Source organism: Anas acuta, chromosome 7, assembly GCF_963932015.1.
Source record: "Anas acuta chromosome 7, bAnaAcu1.1, whole genome shotgun sequence".
In the NCBI taxonomy this organism is placed as follows: domain Eukaryota; kingdom Metazoa; phylum Chordata; class Aves; order Anseriformes; family Anatidae; genus Anas; species Anas acuta.
In genome coordinates, this window is record NC_088985.1 from 33,133,214 (window position 1) to 33,154,955 (window position 21,742).

Below are 21,742 nucleotides of genomic sequence, written 5' to 3' on the forward strand. Positions count from 1 at the left end.
TGCAAAAAAAAATTTCACACATGGAGCTGTATTTGAAAGTGAGAGGATATCAGAGAAACAATGCACTGAGCAGAGATGATGCTGCGGAAAAAATCTCTTCCCCCTTATTCAGCGAAGGCAGGTGGTGATATGGCAAAGCTCAGCATAAACTTGTAAGAAGAGGAAAAACTAAGAAATTGGGAAGGAAGGAGAACTTAACTCTTGAATTTATATTTCTTTGAAAGTCCTTTTTCATAGTGTCTTGGGAAAATAGTGTTTTAAAAGGCTCCATTTAAAATGAAGAAATGGGAGAATGGCAAGATCAATCAGCAAATAGACACTGCTTATGCATATGCTCAAGGTATAAAACTGCCTTAAAGTCTTAGACTTAATACAGGATTAATCATAAGGAGATTACTTGTCTTGATGACAGGTCTTGACTCAAAAAATGTGCAGGATGTCTGTCTTTATGGTTACCTGATATAAAACAGGTTTATTTTATTATTATTATTATTATTATGGGTAATAATTATTGTCAAGTACCTGTGCTTTTACCTTCTCTAAGTTTCCACATCTGCCACTTTTTTAGACACATTTTATTGTTTTTGGTTTATGTCTCTAATAATTAAGAAATTAATCTGATGTTTTATGTTAAACTACTTGCAGGGCTAGTATCTTTACATCCAAGCTAAGCCAGAAAGTTTTGTTGAAGGTTTCCATACAGATTTTCTGCAGGCTTTGTATCCCTTATCTGGATTTTCCGTGTAATTTCTTTCTGTGCCATCAACAATAGCAGTGTTTGGCCTTATGGAAAACTACCCAGATTGCTAATGTAGGTATCATCCTCCAAGATCATGGCTTCAATCCCTTCACTGTGCTCAGATAGTCCTTGGTCATCTGTCAACAAGTTGGTTTTATGGTCTAATTTCAGTTCTCAGCAGAGCTCCGACTCATCAACTCGTTTGGTTAGATTTTGGTGTTTTGTTTTTTTTTTTTGTTTTGTTTTTTTTGTTGTTGTTGTTGTTGTTGTTGTTGTTGTTGTTGTTTGTTTGTTTTTTTGTTTGTTTGTTTTTGTTTTTAATATATTTTCCCTCTCCAGAGAGACAGGGTTTTTCTAATTAAAGAGGTTAGTGACTTGCTGCCTATCTGTCACTCTGCCGAAGGCAGGCAGGACTGAGCCGCAGGCCGTGCTGCCAGCACGTAGCTTTTGTCTGGCGGGGCCTGGTCTGGAGTGAGGCTTGGCAGAGCCGCCCTGGTTGGAAAGGTTTCAACCCAAAGCCAGAACCGCGTGCTGAGGAATGGTTTCTCTCTGTATCCAGAGCCAGGAACACCCTGCCATTACTCTGCAGCTTCCACTGAACTAGCTACCTCAGGTCTCTTGAATGGATAGCATAAACTAGTCTTTTCCCTTGACAATTAGTGACAATAATTGCTCCAAATGCCTTTGCCATTCTACTCTTAATTCTATGATAACCTGACATATCTTGGATGACTTTGGCTATATCTAATGTCTTTTGCTTGAATAAAGGAATTTGCAGTGCCCATCTTCTCACCTAGGATCTGTGAGCACAGGGCTAACCCTGGTGACCTGGAAGAGTTTTTGGGCTCTCTCTCATGTGTGCTCCTCTCTGCATCCTCCTGCTCACTTTGCGCTTGTGCTTGTGTTGTGAAAAAAGCTGAGCTGGCTAGATAATAATGTTTTCTGTTCGTTTGTTTGCTCAGAGTGTTTTCTGTTTTGTTTGGCTTTTTAAGTAATGTTCTGCTGTGTCAGTCCCCTGATCTGGTTAATCATACACTTACAAGGGGCCAAGGCACAGAGATAGCAATAGAGACATGAGGGTTTGGAGTTAGGGTAGCCTGGCTTTGGGTTGTCTTGAAACTTAAAGCTCTGGGAAGAGAAAAATACATGAAAGGTTTGTTTTTTATTTTGAATTACAAAATTTAACTTAGAACATCTGTATTTGAAGATACCAACAAAATCTTTTGCACTGCAGGTACATACATCAGATGTGTCCCATCAGTAGTTAGAAATCAGTAGACAGTAAGAAGTTGAAAGCATCTGAGTCTTTTTTACCTTACCGTATTCTTATTTCAGTAATTTCTTGCATCTGCAATTTTAACTGGTATCTACAGTAACTGAAGTCTTGTATCTTTACTTCCAGTTGCTTGCAAAATGTTAATCCCTATTGCACACAGGATTAATTTCATTCTGAGTTCTTTTACTTTTTTATTCCTGACACTCCAAAAATGAAGTTTTTGTTCCACAGTCTCTAGGGATTGTTTTTCAAAATACCAGCCTTGTTTTATATTGTTGTTGTTGTTGTTTTCCCATGTTACACAACAGAATAGGAGCTGCATCAAAATACTGTACAAAACAGCTCATTTGTCCTCCGTTTGGGAAGAGAAAGCAGACATAACAATTTTCCAAACTGGAACAAAATGGAGTATTTTATTTCTCCCTTCCCTTCAGAAAAATATTTCTTAAATACTTATCAAGCCAGAGAGCCTTCTCTTTATGACTGTTTCTTCCAGCTCTATTCTGTGGTTTACCTCAGCATCTGCTTTCTTTTTCCACTCTCCAAAGTTATGCCTGTTTCTGATTAAAAACAAGCTGAAAGGCAGATTAATGCATTGCAAGAAAAAGCAGCCTTGCTAATATCAAAAGAGACCAGGAAGGTAATTTGTCAGAGATTGCCCAGTCCTGGATATGGTGTTTTCTGGTAGCAGCCTTTTCTCCCAGTAGGACTACGCTAATATATAGGTTTTGTATTATTATTTTACACCACAACCGTCTCATCAAAAAGCCAGGACACATTCTTTGAACCCAGCTGAAATCATTTGTTTATCCTTCCTGACTGCTTTGCAGGCAAATTCCCCACCACAAAATGATTTGCAAATGTATTCTTCTCTTTCCCACTCCACCACATTATCATTTTTTTTATGAACTTTAAAAAATGTTTGTATTTCTCTGAAGTCCCATTGCTTTGTGATAAACTCTTGCATGTCCTCAGCTTTCAAACCCAGGAGGCAGTGTGAACAGACAAAATAGATAAGTTTACACGCTTTTAAGTTGTATATTGTCTTGCTGGATGTCTCGTCGCAGAGCCTTCCAATATAGGTTGGTATCTGGATAAGATCCCTTGATAGGATTCCTTTCTCCTTTCACCTTGTTTTCCCTAATCCGCATACTCCTCCCCACCCCTCGGGGCATAAGCAAGTCACCACTGAAAAACACAAAATGTGGTAATTCATTAAAATCCTCCCAGGAGAGTTTCCAAAATCCTCCCAGTTTCCAGCTCGTGCAGGAGAGGGCAGCAGAGCTCAGGCAATGGACCAGCTGGGACAGTCACTTGACCTGTGAAATAACGCGACCCCAAGGGTTGTTTTGTACTTTCCCACTAGGAAACATTCACACGCGTTCAGTCCTTCCGTGGGGCAGCTCCAAGGAACAAACCGAGCAGGAGCAATCGGATTTTGGTGCAACGTATAACCCGCTGCTTGGAAAGGGAAGAATATTGAGGCTGTCCAGTTTTCTTACAAGGCACCAAGGTGTAAGAGCTGGGCTTGTTTCTAAGTATGAAGCCACCCCTTGGTTGAAATCAGTTTTGATTTGATGTGTAAGAAACGCTGGAAAATGCATTACAAGTACGATTTTAAGCATTACGTTGCATCTAATGCAGACAGGGTAAGGTTTGTTTTAAAATGTGTTATCGTAGTTAAGTCTGGTTCACTCTATTTCTGTGTCAAAGGATGTCTCTTAATTATCCATTATTTACAATAAAGGGGAGACTTTGCTTTCTAGAAAATACCGAGAGCAGATCTGATGCACACAAATTGCAGCAAGTGCATCCGATGCTTGGGTGATGAAAGTAATCTGTTTCTGCGTTTATCTGGAGGATCAGAGGATGCTTATGCCGGTAACCCACGGTAAATTGTTGGCAGCACTCCTGCGAGGCAGCACAGATCACAGTAGCTTATTTTATGTGTGTAGGAAGAAGAGAGGAGCATAGAAAATTTACAACAGGAAAAGTTCTCTCTGACAGTTTTAAAATTTATATACCTCACCAAGAGCAGTTTTAATTCAGTAGGAAACCATCCTTGAATTTTCAGCTGGCAAGTTAACACAGATACAGATTACTTCTTTTGGTAGAAGCATCAAATCTTTATTGCTAGTGATGAGAGGCCGTAGTGGTTCTGACTCGCCAGACCCAGCTCAACAAAAGACAGGGTTTTCTTTGGAAAGAAATCCCAATGGAGCTTTCAGTGGATGGTGTTTATGGGGAGGCTTGTTCCGAATGCAGAGCATCTCACTTGATAGTTCTTCAGCTAACATGGACAAAAGTGATGGGAAAGCCGGGGCAGTGAGAAGCCTGACGTTGAAAGTACTCTTGCCTTTACCTTGCCAGCATCTCCAAGAGCTTGGGACATCCTCCAGCTTCAGAGATCTTTCATTTCCTTGTCCTTTTCACATCATGGGATCATGAGTTTGTACCTTGCATGTCACTAATGCAACTTGTCAGGAAAAAGCATAATTTACCAGAGATGAAACAGAAGAACCACTCTGTGGAATGTCTTTACACAAAAAGGGCTTGTGAAAAACATGAAGATAAGTATTGGCTAATGCTTTCTTTGAATACAAATGACTTATCTTATTGAAGCAATTCTACTTTAAAACACAGAGCTGCTAATACTCATACCCCGGAGCCAGGGATTGAAGAAATGACTATATGAAAGGAGCTCATGGTCCTTATTGAACTGGCCCTATCCCAACAATTAATTCACCCTGGGATCCTGCTTGGTGTCTGCCTGAAGACCACAGGATGGCAGCATGCAAGAGCATCACTTGGGCGACAGCTGCCCTCTGCTTCTCTTGCTGGACCTTTGTGTGGTGTGGAGAGGAGAGGTACTCCCTTGCCCCCCGGTTTGGAAGGCTGTTTTGCCTCAGCTCTTTGCAGCAGTGTTCATTTTTTACTTGTTTGCTTTTTTTTTTTTTTTTTTTTTTAATATACTGGAGGTGACTTTGAGGAGGCACTAGATGCTCTGAGCAGTAAGCGGTGCTGAATCTTGTCTGAAGCCAGCTCAGACTGATGGCAGTTGCACCCCAGCAGAATAAATTGCTTATATAAATAAAGATGATGTAAACACGGGTGATGTCAGGAGTGCTCCAGCCCAAAAGCTCTCCTGGGTTCCCCAAGACAGTCTTTTCTTAGCTCTTCTCTTACAAAAGGGCTAAGAAAACACTTTCCTTGTCCTAGCCTTAGCTGTGATCCCAGCAACCATGCTGGGGCACGGGGCTGGGCTACATCAGCTCCCCTGATCTGTGCTTGTGGGCCTGCATATTTTGGGGGTTTTGTCATTCATCTTTGTATGAATCGGGAATAGCTGCTCTGAAAGAGTCCATTTCATTTTCTTTTTAAGACATGTATTTCTGGCTACTTCTTGTCTTGTAGGTGAAAACATCCAGAGAGGCCTTTCAGTGGGTTTATTCACAGCTAAGTCTAAATCTCAGCATTCACCATCAGCTGCTGGGAAGGCCTGATAACTCATGAAGGCAAGGCTAAATAAAAACCGCATTACCGAGACTTCCACAAAACAAATTAAACCAAGTTTGAACGCCGTATCTGATGCCTGATGCACAGACACCTGAGCACTGCATAAAACCTGCAGACCCCAAACAGGACTGTGGCACATCACGAAGGATGGACCGGCTGCTGAAGCTCTGGGAGAGCCGTGGTGAGCAGGACAGCTCACAGGTAGGGAATTGGGGCAAGTCTGCAGAAGAGAGCTGGGGAATGGTTTTGCTTTCTTTATACTCCCCATACTGATTTTACTTGCTCAGCCTCAGCGTTGCTGAGCAGAAGAAGCTGAACTGATTTTCTCTCTGTCTGGTTGGTCAGGATAGACGTTGAGGGCAACTCTGGTACTTGGGTATCTTGTCTCCTTTGGTGCTTTTCCAAAAGGGCCTATGAATGTAGGACACATGCAATTTTTTCTTACAATATGCAATGCGACAGTAGGATGTTTTGCATTATGTTCATACGAACCAGCACCAAATCCAGGACCCACCCATCCAACTTGGCATAATGTTCAGAATAGTAATGACAATATGGAAAAAGAGAGAAAAAAAAAAAAAAAAAAAAAAAAAGACATTGCACATCTGCTACTATTTTATATATCTATGTATTTTTGGCCTTATAAGAGTAAGAATATTTTCATGGCATATTTTCATGGCAACCAAATGTAACTTCTGGAGGGATACATCTTTGCATATTAAGTATATATCTGTCTTTCAACATGTGTCACTGACTTGATCAGAACAAAAAAAAAAAAAAAAAAGCCCAAGTTGTTTTATTTCAAAATTTCAGCATTTACATTTTTTGTAGAGATATTTGACCAGCTATGCAACCATTCAAAAAAAATAAAAAAATAAATTACATTGACAAAACAGTTCATGTTGAGTACAGCTCTCTGTCATATAGAATTTTCAGTAAGAGTTATGTCAAATCTCTCTTTATCTGAACTTCTTTGAGAGTAAATAATCCCTAGGAAAGTATGTTTTCCTGGGATTGCTGTTGGCAGTAATGGATCTCCTCTTCAGGGGCTTGTGGCAGTATTGCCACTTTGGAGAACATTGTATGTGTATTCATTTGCCAGTTTAAAGCTTTTTAATCAGTACATTGAGAGTAAGCAAGAGATTTAGACGTGAGCTGGACTCTGTGGTTCTTATGGGTCCCTTCCAACTCAGAATATTCTGTGATTTCAGATATTGGCCAACTCAGTTTATATTAAAAAACACATGCCACTTCACCACTAACACAAAACAAAACCAATATTTATGAGGCAGGGATATGGCAGCATTGCATTGCTCCAAGAGTTGCTATCATCCTTGGTTAGGTGCCAAAATAAGCATGGCTGGAGCTAAGGACAGTGACAGTTTTAATGTTGTGCAGCTCAGAAACTACTGTAGCTAGAAAGAACAGAGGAATTCCAGTAGCAGAAGACCTTCCTTTTATTCTTCCTTTTATTTATTTATTTTTTTTTATGTATAGTACTTTATGCACCATGAGTTAGAAATGATATAATTTCAGTTTTAATCACTTGTATTGCTGACTGTTGACTCATCTGTTTTTCAGGATCCCATTTGTTGCTACTCATGTTTGTGTTTTGTTTCTGGTTTTGTTTTTGTTTTTTCCCGCCTGACATACAGTGGTGTTGGTTTCTTATTTATAAGAAACTTGTAAGGCTTTCTGCTGGCATATCTTCCCCATTCTTTTCCTGTTGTAGAGTCTTCTAAATCATAACATGTTTTCACACAGGAATGACTCACACTGAGAGGCTCAGTTCCCTCCAGAACTTTTTCTTCTCGTCAGGGCTCTGTAGGGTTTCATCACAGACTGCTCTGTCCTTAAGTTCTGTGCTTCTTACATACCTAACTTTTGAAGATGGTTTTCTTCTCCGTGTCTCAGTGGCAGAGGGTTTCATGGGACTAATTATCTCAGAATGAATACCTTGTTGGGATTAAAGGCCTCAATTAACAGCCTTTTGGTTTTGTGATTTTTTATTTTTATTTTTTTATTTTCTGTGTGTGAATCATGGGCTGTTCTTTAACTTTGTATTCCAAATTTTCATTACGAAAAAAAATGTTGTTTTCTCTGAATAAGATTGTTACAGGTCCTCTGTGGGATTCCAGTTCAGGGTTCAGTTATAAAACTGAGTGAAGAGTTAATTGCTTGGTCTCAATCCCATACTATTGTTTGGTCCTCTGACTCAATAAGGAAAATCTTTAAGCTGAGATAGCTGATGGGAACATTGAAGTGAATAACCTACAAGAGAGCTTTTCACATTCACTGTGATGCATTTCCAGGATGTAACTGAGTGTAGCCTTACTGCAGCCAATTGTACACCAGCTGAGGATCTGCCCAAAGATTTCTTATGCACCACTCCCTCACTAAATTCATTCATGCTAAGATATTCAAAGAGAATGACGTGAAGGGGGATTGTGGAAAAGAAAAAAAAAAAAATGGAAAAAAAAAAAAAAAAGAAAGGAGAAAACAAACAGCAAAGCAAATTCATATTTGCTTTGAATGTTTGTAGAAAAGGGTTGGATTCTTTCCTGAAACTTTGGCAGGTTCTGATTCAGCTCTGGCAGTAATTATTCAGAGCGGAGATGGATTTTGTATGAGAGAGAGAGAGAAAATACACATAATTCCCAGGGAGTCTTGACAGGCTATGCAATTAAACTGATCTCTGACATCTCTGGACAGTGGGAAAGGATCAAAATGAAGTTCATGTTTGATATATATAAATTCTTAAGGTCGTGGTCTTCCAAGGTGGGATGTGATTCTGCATCTGCCCCACAGTTGCTGGTTAAGCAGGAGGTCGTCTTTTAGAAAGATGCCCAATCCAAATTTGGAGCCTTAAGTAAAATTACAGCTTCTGCTAAAAAAAATACATGTGCTGTATTTCCAGAGTGAATCAGCCAAGCCTCAGCTCTTCGCCATTCACCGCGACGCTGATCTGAGGGCATTTCTGTGTGTCGGAGACGGAGGAGAGCTGCTGGAGGCTGGCCAGGCCCCGGCCCCCACTCAGGGCTGAGCAGCTCGGAGCTGGAGGTGCGCTGTGGGGGTCACCCCACTCATGAGGCTGGGCCGACTTGCTTCCTGCCCGTGGGTCGTGTGGGCACGGTGGGGTGCAGACATGTCCCAGGGTTTCACCGCTCTCTTCCCCTGACTGCACAGTTTAATCGTTGTCCACTACAATTCTCTTCAAAGTACGCGGGCTCTTTTTGAAGACAACACGTGGAGTGAAATTCAGCATTTCTGCTGCCTTTGTGTTGCTGAGTTATTCTGTTTCTTTTGAAGACCCCTGCTGAAGTGCTGCATTAGAGTTTTGCCAAAAGGGTTGCCAATCTGCTTCCCACTTAGGCGTGCTTTCAGGAAAGCATCATTTTACCGATGTCTGTCTGAAAGCTGAACTGAGATTTTCATTGTGATCGTATTTCAGTTTCTGAAAATCATTTCTGAGCTTCCCAGCAGCAGTGATTCTTTCAGTAAAGAATTTCATCAAGCAGCCTTTTGTAATATCAGGCATGTTATCTACCCAAAGCAGAAATAAATTCAAAACGTTTCCCATGCTGGTAGTTGATAGGAGTTGATCACTCTCACGTGTCCTTAGTCACACATTCTGGTGGCATTTCTAGACATGAATAATAGTTTGGTTTGTTATTTTTCTAATAGGTATCAGTGGTTAGAATGGAAGCTAAATTCACAAGTGCTATGTTGCTCTCCATTTCTGCATGCTGTCCTAGCACAAGAAGCTTGCTCAAAAGCAAGAAGCCTTCACTCCTCCCCTTCTGTTCATATGTTCAGTACAGAATAAAACAAACTTTCCAGAGATAGTTGTGACTGATATCTATAAGGAATGTGTTTCCCTGTGGATATTGTTTACAGACCGCTTAATAGAAAACATGAAGTTTTTGGCATGGTGCATCAAGGACTCGCTTTGTCCTATGCTATCAAGTGAAATCCAGAACATGAATTCAAACTGAAGTGGAAACATTATGGAATCATTAGTTATTGTTGATGGAGCTGTTTTTGTTTGCTTTTTTGCTTGTTTATTCTTTTGTTTTGTTTTGTTTGATCTGTGTTTTTGTTTCTTTGTTTGAATGCAGAACCTGTCACCTCTCCTTACTGGTAAATCCTAAAACCTAATGCTATTTAAAGTGTCCCAATGTGAAGAAGTTCTGTAACAAACTAGTAAGGTAAGAAAGCATATATACCTCCATATATACCTCCTGATATGCTGGTGGGAGAGTGGTGTTCTTGCTACCAAAATACCCGGAGCTGCTGAGACAAGTTTTCCAGAGCTGGCCAGATCTGAGAAGGCTGGTAAGACTTTCAAACAGACATAAAGAAGGTTGACTTCCTGAAAAACAGGACAATTTCACTAAAAATAAACAATAGAGATCATTTTAGTGCAAGGTAAATTAAGTAGCTGGATGAACAGAAAGAGCACAGAAAGCTTTTCTTGTGTACAGAAAGGCCTGACTCTTCCAGTGCTGCCTGCCTACATTTTAATTTTTATTTTTCTGAAAAGGTAATAATTAGGAATCTCAATTAAAAAAAAAAAAAAAAAAAAAAAAAGGCAGTGGGGAGATCCTTGATGCTGTTTTTTACCTTATAAATCCATTCATATGTACAGGAGCAGTATCATACAATCAAGAGGCATAAACAGATGAATTAACCTTAATGAGGTATTTGGTAATTTCATTTCTGGATGTCTAAAGTTTATTAAACTTTATTGCATGACAGCAGGAAAGAAATTATAAGAACTGCTGCTTACAAAGCCTTCACTCCAGAATTTTACCTTGTTACATGAGGAAACAGAAGCAGTCTTTTCTGTCAGGGATGTTCATAACACAATGTGGGTTTCCCATTCATTGTAGCAGCTGCTGTACTGAGCAGCAATGTTTGCTGTCCATAGCTGTTTGATGTACAGCATTATGTTTTAAATTTCATCTGCTAATTTTCTATATCTTCAGACTTCTTTTGGTCTGAGCAGACTAAGAGCTTTGTAGAGAGCTTTCTGGTCTCTTTGACCAGAAAGCGATTCTTCCATCTCAGTTTGCTAAAGCCTCATGTATTTCTTTACCGTCTTCTGAATACAAGTTATTTCCTTTTACATTGTGTGCTGTAAAGTATTAATAACTTCTGGTCAGTTCACTAGCCTGCATTTCTGTTGACAGATGCTTGTTTGACCCTGTGGTCCAGATAAAGAAGTCATCTCTCCTGTAACCAGACTTCATCTGGAGCAAGCGGGTCAGGAGGTGAAAGCTGAATAAAATATTTCATTTTCACTAGGATGGGCAAATTGTTTGGACTGAAATCTTTATAACTGCATCTGATTCCAAAAGCAGACCTTACAACTGAGTTTGTCCTGTTTAGGGTGGGACTCAGTCAAACGAGGACACCAAAGGCAAGTCAGCAGCCCAGTGGTGCCATGTACCTATGAACACCTGACGACTGAGTATCTGGCCACCAAACACCTAAATCTCCTAAAGTTTTTGTTTTCACATTGCATTTTTTGGAGCAAAAATTCACAGATAACCTTTTGGTTTTCCAAACTTAATGATTGTTGAGAATAAGTTCCTCTTTTCTTGACATTCGTAATTTAAAATCCTCTCATTGACCTGTCTCTCTCCCTACATTTTCTCCAACAGCCTCTCTGCAGCCAGGATGGAGACTCGGGCTTAAAAACTATTATACCTTTGCTGACTCAGTATATCAGAAAAGACCTAGGCAACATCTGCTTGTGATCCTGTAACCAGATCAACAGACTTTGAGCCAGCACTGGGACATGAAATTAAGGTAGGGAGTACAAGGCATTAGCCAATACTATTCTCATCATCTCCAGAAGTTTCCTCTGAAGTGGTTTATCCACACTCCAAATTGGATCAAGCCAAAAAGGGAGTGATAGCTTTAAGGCATACACAGTGTATATTTAATAAAAGGAAGCTTTCAAGAGAGGAATGTATGAGCTAATGCAATCCAAGAGCAAGAGTAACTCATGCTTCAACAAGTAATATGCATTTTAGTGTCTGTAGCTGATAACTTGCCCCTACTTGTCAATGCTAATTATCTCCTGCTAAATGAAAGTTAGGCTCTTAGCGGTCAAGAGATTCAATGCTTAAATGAAAAACTTCTTAGTTGCCAGCTAATAAGTTTCTACATGTGAGGGATATGTAAACATACTTATTTAGTACAAGGTCAGTTGGTGCGCAAGCTACAGCTGGATAATATATGTGTGGCAAAGAAGAAAAAATCAGAAAACAAGACACATTTCAAATAACAGAGCCAATACAACATGGCATGTGATAATATCTTTGTCATTGGGCATTCTGAAGTAAAAATTGCTAAGGTGGATTTTGTAATCTATGCCAGAGGTGGCTTTTTTAAAGAAGCAAAGACACACATATGCTAGGAACAGCACAGCTGGATTGTCCAAGTCCAGAAGATTAAGTGGCTGGCTTCTCATGGACTACCATTTTCTGTCTGCTTTAAATATTTTCACTCTCCGTATAAAATATGTTCTCTAGTGCAGCTTAAAAGGCATTGCCTTCTGAGTCTCAGCTGACATCAAGACATTATATTGTGTCCAGCCATAAACTCCTCCACACAGATTATACATCTCAACTACTAAAAGCTTTTGTTTAAAAAAAAAAAAAAAAAAAAGGCATGCTCCTGAGCTAGAGGAAGGAATGATGAAAAACATTTTTTGGCTTTTATAAAAGATGTATTTGGAATTAAAGCATCCCATTGCAACGGTTATTTGGAAGCTGTGACGAGGATTCATGAGGTCTTGGAAACCTCTTAGGATGGAGACCACACAGCCTCTTGGGGAAACCTGCTCCACTGACCTTATGAAGAACATCTTTTCTATTGGCATGTTAAGCCACTTGACTTTGGATATCTGAAATCATGAAACAGATGTAATCCCCAATATTGACTGGTACTTTGATACTCTTTCGTTTCTGTGAGGAGACATGACTCTCCATTTATCTCTGGAGGCAGTGCTTTGTCACTACACCATGCTATTTTGGGAGAGGATTTATCCAGCCTACTTTGATGGAGCTAATGCAATTAAGAACATATATTTCTGTGAAGTGAGTAGAGTTGTCTGTTGGTTGGCCCCTTGTTTAAGAAAGCAGACAGGAACTGTTGCTGGTGTTTTGCCTTGCAGTATTTCATGTGGGGCATGAAAGCAGGTGTGCTCCGCTGCTGCCTGTTAAGTGGAGTCCATCGAGCAGGGTAGGAAGAAAGAGTAGCTGATTTGTGGTGCCAGATGGAGCTTTTGTAGTCTAGTCCCTGTCTAGACTCAGGGAGCTTTCCTAAGGACTTTGGTTGCCTTCACCATTGCAGAACAACTGATCAGGGTTTCAGAGGCTTTAAGCCTGTGCTTGCCATGAGCTACCAGCTGTGACTTTTGGCTAGGTTATGGACCTCACTGTCTGGTCTGCACTGGGGGCAGCAGAGGAGAGTTTTGCCATTTGTTTAATTTCCCATGCTGCAACAGTATGGCAAAAGACAGAAAAGTTGCTCAAACTAGGTTTTAACTTCAAACACAGAAAATAGCTGAAAAGCAGCAAAAGCATGTTCTGGAGTAGCAGTCCATAGAGCCTTAAGTGTTTGGCATGCAGTTATTTGACGTTTCAATAGGACTCCTCACACACTCCAATTTAAGCATCTGTTTAACTGCTTGGCTGACCAAAGCCAAGAGCTCTGAATGTTGTATAATCACATCTCATGTTGGTACCTGTGCAAGTATGTATAAATTATTGATGCTGGATGTCTGGAAGTAATTTGAGCTCTGTTGATAAGTCCCTGAGGTTTGTTTTCTCTCCTCTCTCTCGCTTTCTTCTTTTAGAATTTAGCTTAATAGATCATCTATAAATATCAGTATCTATTTGTTGGTGGGAATATAGGAGGTAGACATTTTGAGCTTATTTGCTTTTTGATGCTGACCAAGAAGTGGCCTTAGGAATGACATGTATGTATCCAAAACACGACAGACTTCTTAGTACCTACCAGTCATTAGGCTATGGCTATTGATTAATAAATTCTTTGAGGAGGGTGTATTTTTAACATAAAGAATCACAATCTAATCATATATTTTGGTGCTCTTTTCCATACATAGTAGATAAATATTTGTATTATTTTTTACATGTTAAAACTAAAATAATTGCCTTGTTTCTCTGACACAAAGAAAACTGTTGAAAGATCTTAAGATATGCCATGGTAATGGATGTGTTTATGACTGACTTTTATCTGTAAAACTTGACCAGATAGGAAATTAAGGCTAATGTTTTAAAAACAGAGAAAGAAAAGAAAAGAAAAAAAAGATTATTTTTTTTTTCAGAGAAAATGCAATTGTAAATGCCCAGCACCTTGTCTCCTTCTCTATCAACACATCTGCTATAGCTTGGACAATGCCATTCAGAATTTATGCTTGCCTTTTCCATGATGGACTCATGACTACTGCATCAGCCAAGAGGTAGGTGAACTGGTCTTTCTTGCCTCCATGGCTCCCAGTTCTCCCAAGATTGTGTTGTTCACTCCAGGTTCTTGCCTGTTCTGTGCCGAGATATCATCCACTTCAGTTGTTGAAGCTGCATGGTTGCACAAACCTTAAAGAGCTAAAGGGAAAGGAGGAGACAGTTAGACTTTTGATCACAAGACTTTGGCAATACTTGTTTGGTCTCCATTGCTGTTGTTTCTGTCAGATGGAGTCAACTCTCTTAGAACTCTTCCAAAAGATGTAACCACTGTGCCTTGACCAGTTAGGCAACTATGGTAACAGGGGTTTAGATATTTTACAGATTTTCATGTTATGTAATTCACCATTAACTAAGGACCTAATTTCTGCAAGCATATCTCCTACACGGTATACTTGGTATCAGTAGTAGTCCTATTGAAAAATGAGTCTACAATATATATTTGTACTTTCTAATAACGTATGAGCATGGACTAGTTGGTGCTTGGTTTCCTAAAAAATGTTTAAGAAATTGCTTCTCTATAAAGCCATGTTAGGGCAATTCATATCTTCAAAACTATTTGAATTTCCATCTAAAGGACATTGTTTTTTCAGAGAGTTGCTTAACAATTGGTATGGCATTGTTGTGTCCATGCATGAATGCAAAAACAGATGCACAGCATTGTATGCATGCACGTGATTAATGTACTTGGGATCAGATAGTGCTGCTCTTAACTGGACTGAACCTAACTTTAATTTATTTTAAGCAAAATTCTCAAAGAAAAGAGGAGCCTGGCATGAGGAATAGGGAGAGGGCACAGAACAAAGCCCTTTACCTTCATCTTTCTTACAGATGCCTCCAGAGATTCATTTTATTTTGACTATGATGGTGAAAACAAATTCACTGCTTATGCAGGTTGAGATCTTATCAGACAAACTTTAGTACAAAGTGCAGTTAAAATTCAACCTATAAACCCCTGGAAATAAAGGCTTATAAGGACATTGCTGACAGAATGTTTAGTATTGCAACAGAGTGGATGCCAGCATGGTTGGCTAAAATAATCTTGTTTTTTAAGGTAAAAATTTGGATCTGTTTTTTACAAGTGATGTCTTGAAAATAGAGGGAAAGCATTACTTAGGATGACTCATAAAAGTGCTTTAAAAATGCTATTAAGATTTAAGGCATAATGTAGATCCTATAAATCTAAGCTGCATTCTTTCACTGGGAATGACTGACTTTTATGAAAACTAGGGATTATAAATCAAGAAACTAAATAAGGCGGTGCTCTTTTTTTTTCTTTTTTTTTTTTTTTTTGACATGTAAATATAGATTATACATTAGGTGAGCCCTGCCTTGATGCCTTGTGGTTCCACAGGGGCACACAAAGTAAGTATTAGTCTCCTGAGCACCAGTTTTACTTTATAAAAGCTGGTAAGCAAAAATATAATGTAGCGTTGCTCTTGGGAGAAACATTTTTAGTGGTTCAGGAAGGGAAATGTGTTGCTCAGTCCTCAGTTTTTTGCCTGCCCGTTCATTCATCTGCTGTGTAGGACTCTGTGTGTATGTGCATTTTGAAGGAAATGCTTTTATTTCTGAAAGCACTGAAACTTTCTGTGCACAAACTATAACAAGGAGGACAAACGTGCAAGCAAGCACATGTACATACAGGCACGCACCGTTTTCAGTGCTCAGAGCTTGCTGTTTTTGAAGCAGTTTTCAGAAGCAGTTTCCATGCCAAACTATTCTTCAAATCCATTAAACATGCTTAGGAAATGCCAACAGCTTTCCATCACGCTATCACAAATATATTTGACCATTTGCATCTTTGGCCTACACCTAATTTATTTCTGTGTTGTGTCCCTGTCTCCACCCCATCATTTTTGGGCACAGATTTGTAGGGGATGCTCCTCAGCCCCAGGCCCCTTATCTGAGCCATGAGCAGCCCGGTGCTCGCAGCAGCCAGCTTGCTCAACCTGATCTGCTTTACACTTCCATGTTGAAACAAGGAGGGCTCTTTGTGGCTGAACTAATATAAAACATAGCTCAACTAGATGGCTGACTTTTAAAGAAAGGGCATCTATCACTTTTATGTGGCATTTCAAAGAAGAAGTCATTTAATAATGTTGTAAGACAAAGAAGGGAGTCTGTTTTAATGTACAACTAGCCATCTAATGATTAACTTCTCTTAATACTTAATCGGCTTGTGGTAGAAAGAAATAACAGTACCATGCCATTGTTAAGCTTGGTATTAAGGAGTATGTTGTGCTAAGGTGATGCAAAAAATATGTGCAGGTGGCCTACAATAGTATGTGATTTGGCTCAGAAACAAAACAAAACAAAAAAACATGCACAAGTGATACTTGCAAGCATTTAAGTATTTAAAAGGAGGAGAGAGCACTGGGTGCAGACCATGACTTCGAAGTGGAAGGCTGTCACCTTCCCCTGGTCTCCAGGTCCAGTGGGGGAAACCCTGAAGATGAGGGTATGATGGGAATGTCATACTTTTTTCACACGTCTCTAAGCCAGCCTTATGGGCAGATACTTCCTTGAATATGTGTTGATTTGCATAGGATAATAGTTATTTTCTCTCCATTTCTACTTCCCGGAGAACTGGGAAATTTATGTATATTCCTCCTAGCTGCTACAGAAGTTGCAGATAAACCTGTCTTCAGACACCTAAGGATGTCTAACTTTCATTGTTCTCACCCTTGACTCATACTTTTACTGAAAAATCTATGTTCCTTCATATGTCTAGTTTGTTTTAATGGAAGCATTTGAAAATGATGAAGAACAGGACTTGCTAATGTATGGCCAGTAAGTTGAAACACCCAAGATGGATTTCTTATGGTAACCATCATAATATGTATTTTCAACTGAAATTGTGTAAAAGTGAGGTAGTTGTAAAATATATACATGTATATATTTTTATGTTGTGTTTAAGAAACTGCACGTAGTAACTTTGTGCCTGCTGTGGTTTATCATAGCAGCAGCACTCAGCATACACCTTAGCTGTGCCCAGAAAGTGCAGTATGCACCATCCATTGAAATCAAAACAAAAACTGGGAGCTGAGTGCCCCCAGATGGAGATCACCTAGAGGCAGTTTGATCGGGTCTTGCTCTGGGTAGAAGGAGTCATTTTCTGGACACCATCTAGACATGGCATTTTGGACACTCTCACCATGATGTGCTTGGGACGGGGGTTGATAATGAGCTGTCCCTCTTGCCGTTTGAAATGGCAGCTTGGCTCTGGCCCGTTTACATTTTGGCCTAAGCTTCTTCAAAGGTGTTTGAACTTTCATGAACCCAGCCTGTGTTCAGGACATGGGACTGTGATCATTAAACACTTTTTCAATGTCTCTAACAGCTTTCACCCAAAGACCTTAGGACACTTGAATGCACTCATGATTAACTGCACACTCTGCACTCTGTCCCAGTAGAAAACACCTGGGAAAGCCGTGTCAGCTCTGAATATACTTTCCCAACATGAGGACACAGTAGAGCAGGACCTGGACTGAAATCTAGTTTAAAATACTTCAGATGCTTCAGCAGTTCTGATTTCCAGCTCTACATTTTGAGTGACCCTTTTCTTTCTCATCTTTTAAATCATAATAACCACTTCCAAATTCCAGATAAAACAGAGATATAGTGCAATATACAACCAAATCTGTTTGATGATTATATAGCAAGATGAAATATTGGTGTATGATTTGAAGATCTTGCTTCCAGCATTTTCTTTTAACATTACAGGATTTTAAAGGAGAAGAAAACAAAGAAACTTTCCTACTGCAGCATATGATGCAGAAAAATACACGGAAGAGTAAGCTCTGCTGCAGTTTCAGGGTAATGGTTGTCAGGTAGGTGTCACCAATATTCCTTTTTGAATCACTTCAATTCACCCAAGTAGAGAGCTAGCACTGTGTTTTTGCTAGCTACCATGCCTTGCTGCAGGAACTTTCTGCAGCATAAGTGGCACTAAGGGACATGGTTTGGTGATGGGACTCAGTAGGTTAGGTTGATTGGATTTGATGATCTGGAAGGTCTTTTTCAACCTAAATGGTGCTATGATTTTATGATTCTATAAAGAAGTCCTTGCCAACTTCTTGAAAATCAAAACTGTATTTGTCTCTCCAAACCACAGGTGATGTTTAGATGGTTACATGGTGTTTTCTCTCTTTTTTCTCTTTTTGGGAGGTAGAGAGGGGGTAGGAGTTGAATCTGTGATGTAGCCCAAACTGCAGCTGACTTTACTCTCTGTGTAACTGGATTTTGTGTCTCAAAATATCTGAAAGCAACTATCAACACTGATATTTAAAAGTCTACTTCCTCCTTTCAGTTTTAGGACATAGCTAAGCATAAAATCACAGAGTTGCATGGCCAAAGCTTTCTGCCAGCTTTTTTACATGACTGGGATTTTATAGCGATATCACACTTAGGTGTGACTGACGATTCATAAAAAAAAAACCAGAAGTTAGAGGTGGAAAAGACTGTTAGGTCACCAGCTCCGTTTCCCTGCCAGGGTGGGATATACTGCAGGTGTTTCTGCTCTAAGACTTGCAGAAGTGCTGTGCCAGTGCTGGTTGTCATTAATTATTGTATTTTTGAACCAAAGACCAAGTCCTTGGGGTTCTGAGCACCAGCTTCCTACAGCAGTGGGAGTCCCATAGCTGATTTCTTCCCAGACCTGGGACATAACCATTTGAAACACAATCTCCTGTGATCTTTTGTCCAGAAGACTGGAAGACAATAAAGTGCATGAATGAATTGGGCATAGTTTCTGTGACTGGTGAGAGTTAGACAGTGAGCTGTACCTGCTCTATATGATAGCTTGGACTGTCTTTGACTATTTTTAAGTCAGGGAGGAATTTTCTTCTGCTATAGCATAGTCCATTCACAGTTAAGTGTGGTCTTTCCCTCCTTAATATGTAAGTAAGTGCTATACAAATCACTGGGGTCTTTTATTGTGATATTTTCTGTGAAGGATGTTTCAACCTATTCATTACTACCTAGATATTACATTTTGCTTGGACTTGTAGAAGTAGGTATTTTTTTTCCTTGTTTGTTTTTTTTTTTCTTTTTTTTTTCAAGTAAGAATGAAATTCTTTTGCTCTTTTATGAGACTCTTAATGTATCTGACACAAAGAAAATAGAATTAAAGCAAATAGTAATTCAGTTTTTACCACAATATGAAATCCTGTTTGCTCTCTCACTGCACATCAAATGTTGACATTAACTAGCAGATATGCCACTTCCATGCCAGGGTTTCATTCCTGGAACATGAGATCAGGCTGATTCTGTGAAAATAAATATTAAAGAAAACATGCTCAGTAAAGTGCTCAGCTCATAAAGGCCCAGTGCTAAGAAATCTGGGCAGCTGCCTCTACCTCCTCTGAGGCTTGCTAGCTTGCAGCTCTTACTTCCCAAGATTTGTGTTACAGTTGTATATTTTGCAGGTAGCCAATATTTCTGTTTAGAGTTATACAACTTCAATTTCCAGTTCCCCCATGCACCAAGCACTGTTTTTGGAATGAGCTCTTTTCTAGACACCTCAGGTATCAGTTCTTTTACTATTTTTCAGCTGCTTCCATCTCATGATAACCTGGCACTTCCTCAGCTTGCTTCGTTAAAAGGTGGAGACTCGTGAGGTTGGTAGTGGTGGTTGGTTGGTTTTTAGTGTGTTTTTTTTTTTGTTGTTGTTTTTTTCCTTATCTTTTCAAGCATCATAAGTTCCATAAATAACCTTATAATCAGATGTGTAAGTCTACTCTTTCTTCAAAGGTGTACAGAAGTTGAATGTGGCACATGATCTTGCCTGATCTTTGGAAGATCAGTCTTCAGGACATATGCAGCTAACATACTAATAAGAAACTCTCAGTGTTTCCCCTGAGCTGACTCTCTTGTCCATGGAGCAAAGACTGGTTCTAAATGAGGAAAATAACAGCCAAATTCAGCCTTTGGCTCTAGGTGGGGACAGTAACAACCAAGTCCATTCAGCCTTTGGTTATCACCTTTGAATATGTCTATTCTGATTAATTGGACCCATTTTCTGTTGCCCTTCTCTATTTTCTTTTATATTGCTCTTCTTTCCAGAAAGAGAGATACTAAAAACACAATGTTATAGAGAATTGAGATGGCCAGGTGAGCCTGGACAAAAAGAACATCTCCCTCACCACCATTTAGTAAGCACTACATAGGAAGTTATAAATTTCATATTACTATAGCATCAAGAGATCCTAGACAGGCAGAAGCTCCGTAATGTTAATCCATGTGCATCCGTTCCATCTTTTCTTTGAAGATTTCCCAAATTTAGGCCTACCCTTCAAAGAGCTTCCCTGCAGGTAGAACCTCCTCATGTTCAGTGATACTTTGTGAGTGCTCTGTGAACCAGCTTCTTTCAGGATCAGGGGCTGAGGAAAGACTAGATGAAAACAGGTTAGTGAGTAACTGTCTAATATGAAGAAAAAGGAGAGGGAAATCCTCTTCCCTGTGGTTGAATTTAAAGCTGAATAGGGAGTTCTGGGTTGAAAGGTTATAGAGAGAATTATTTTTGTTTCAGGTGGAGTTCTTGTTGGAGGAAAGTGTTGAAATGAGAGAGGTTTGGGGTTAAGAAAGTTTCTATGATCAAGTAAGTGGTAGCTGAAAATTTACATTAAATAATTTCACCAAAACTAGTGAGCAGGGAAATTAATTTCCTTTCAAAATGATGTGGCAGAAAGGCAAAGCCTTGGGTTACAGCTCAAACAAAAGGAAAAGGTAAATGCTTTGCATTAAATTCCTTGTGCATTTCATAGTTTTACAGACAGCTTTGAAATTTATAGTGTAGATGCACTGGTTTGAAGTACAAGCTCACCTTGCCTGACCTCCCACATAACACCAGCCTTTGAATCTGACCCTGTAATTTCTGCATCAAGCACCTCACTCTCTGAGCTATAACATGTCTCTTAGATATCCATCTAGTCTTGACTGGAGACTGAATATAAAGGAAATCCATCACATCCTTAGGTAGCTGTGTTTAAATCACTTAGATAAGCCTGTATATCTAAGGGTTTTTCTGAAGACAAGACAGCAACAAGAATTTGCTGAAGAGGCCAGCGCTCGTGGGAGGGTGAGCATCTGCAGATCCAGCCATTAGGTTCATAAAGCTCAGAAACGGGAGGAAAAAAAACACAGTGTTGCTCTAGGTGCCACAAAATATAAATGTAATATTGTTCTGGAGAGGACTTAATTTTGTTTAGAATACATTTCTTTTTAAAGGGCTTTCAAAGACCACTGGAGTAAGTTCTTATTTGATTTTCAAGGCTGATAGTTGAGACTGCGTAGTCTCCCAGTGAGAACTACAGTGAGAACTGCCATTGAGCTACAGTGAGAACAAATTAAAACAACTAAGAAAAGGGGGGTGATGTTATCTGTGAAAACAATTCTATTTGTTTTTATACTGCCTCTTAACAAACCAGCTTTTTTCTGTCCCAGCTAGTAAAAAAAAATAAATAAATAAAAATAAAAAAAAAATTATGACAATATTTCACTTACTTTTGTCATTGGGGGACTTTCAAGGGTTTATTTTTTTGGTTAGCTGTAGCATCCCTCTGTAGAGAACGAAAGGAAACACATTTCTATCTTGCTGCTCCCTGTACTCTGTGCGCTCTGCGTGGTCCCTCAGTCCCAGAGCGCCTGCCCCTTGCCACTTGCTTGCTTGTATGGGAGACTGCCAAGTGGTCAGATTACACATCCCATCCT

At 39.6% G+C, this 21,742-nt stretch overlaps 1 long non-coding RNA gene across 1 annotated transcript in view; it reads left to right on the forward strand.

The window, feature by feature from the left end:
- The first annotated feature begins 1,784 nt into the window (after positions 1-1,784).
- LOC137859678 (uncharacterized) overlaps positions 1,785-21,742 on the forward strand; it is a 43,817-nt gene continuing 23,859 nt past the window's right edge. Inside the window, exons 1-6 of the long non-coding RNA XR_011098465.1 lie at positions 1,785-1,892; positions 1,974-2,020; positions 5,430-5,732; positions 8,449-11,345; positions 13,894-14,028; positions 17,756-17,862. This is a non-coding gene — a long non-coding RNA (uncharacterized lncRNA). The remainder of the gene's footprint in view (positions 1,893-1,973; positions 2,021-5,429; positions 5,733-8,448; positions 11,346-13,893; positions 14,029-17,755; positions 17,863-21,742) is intronic.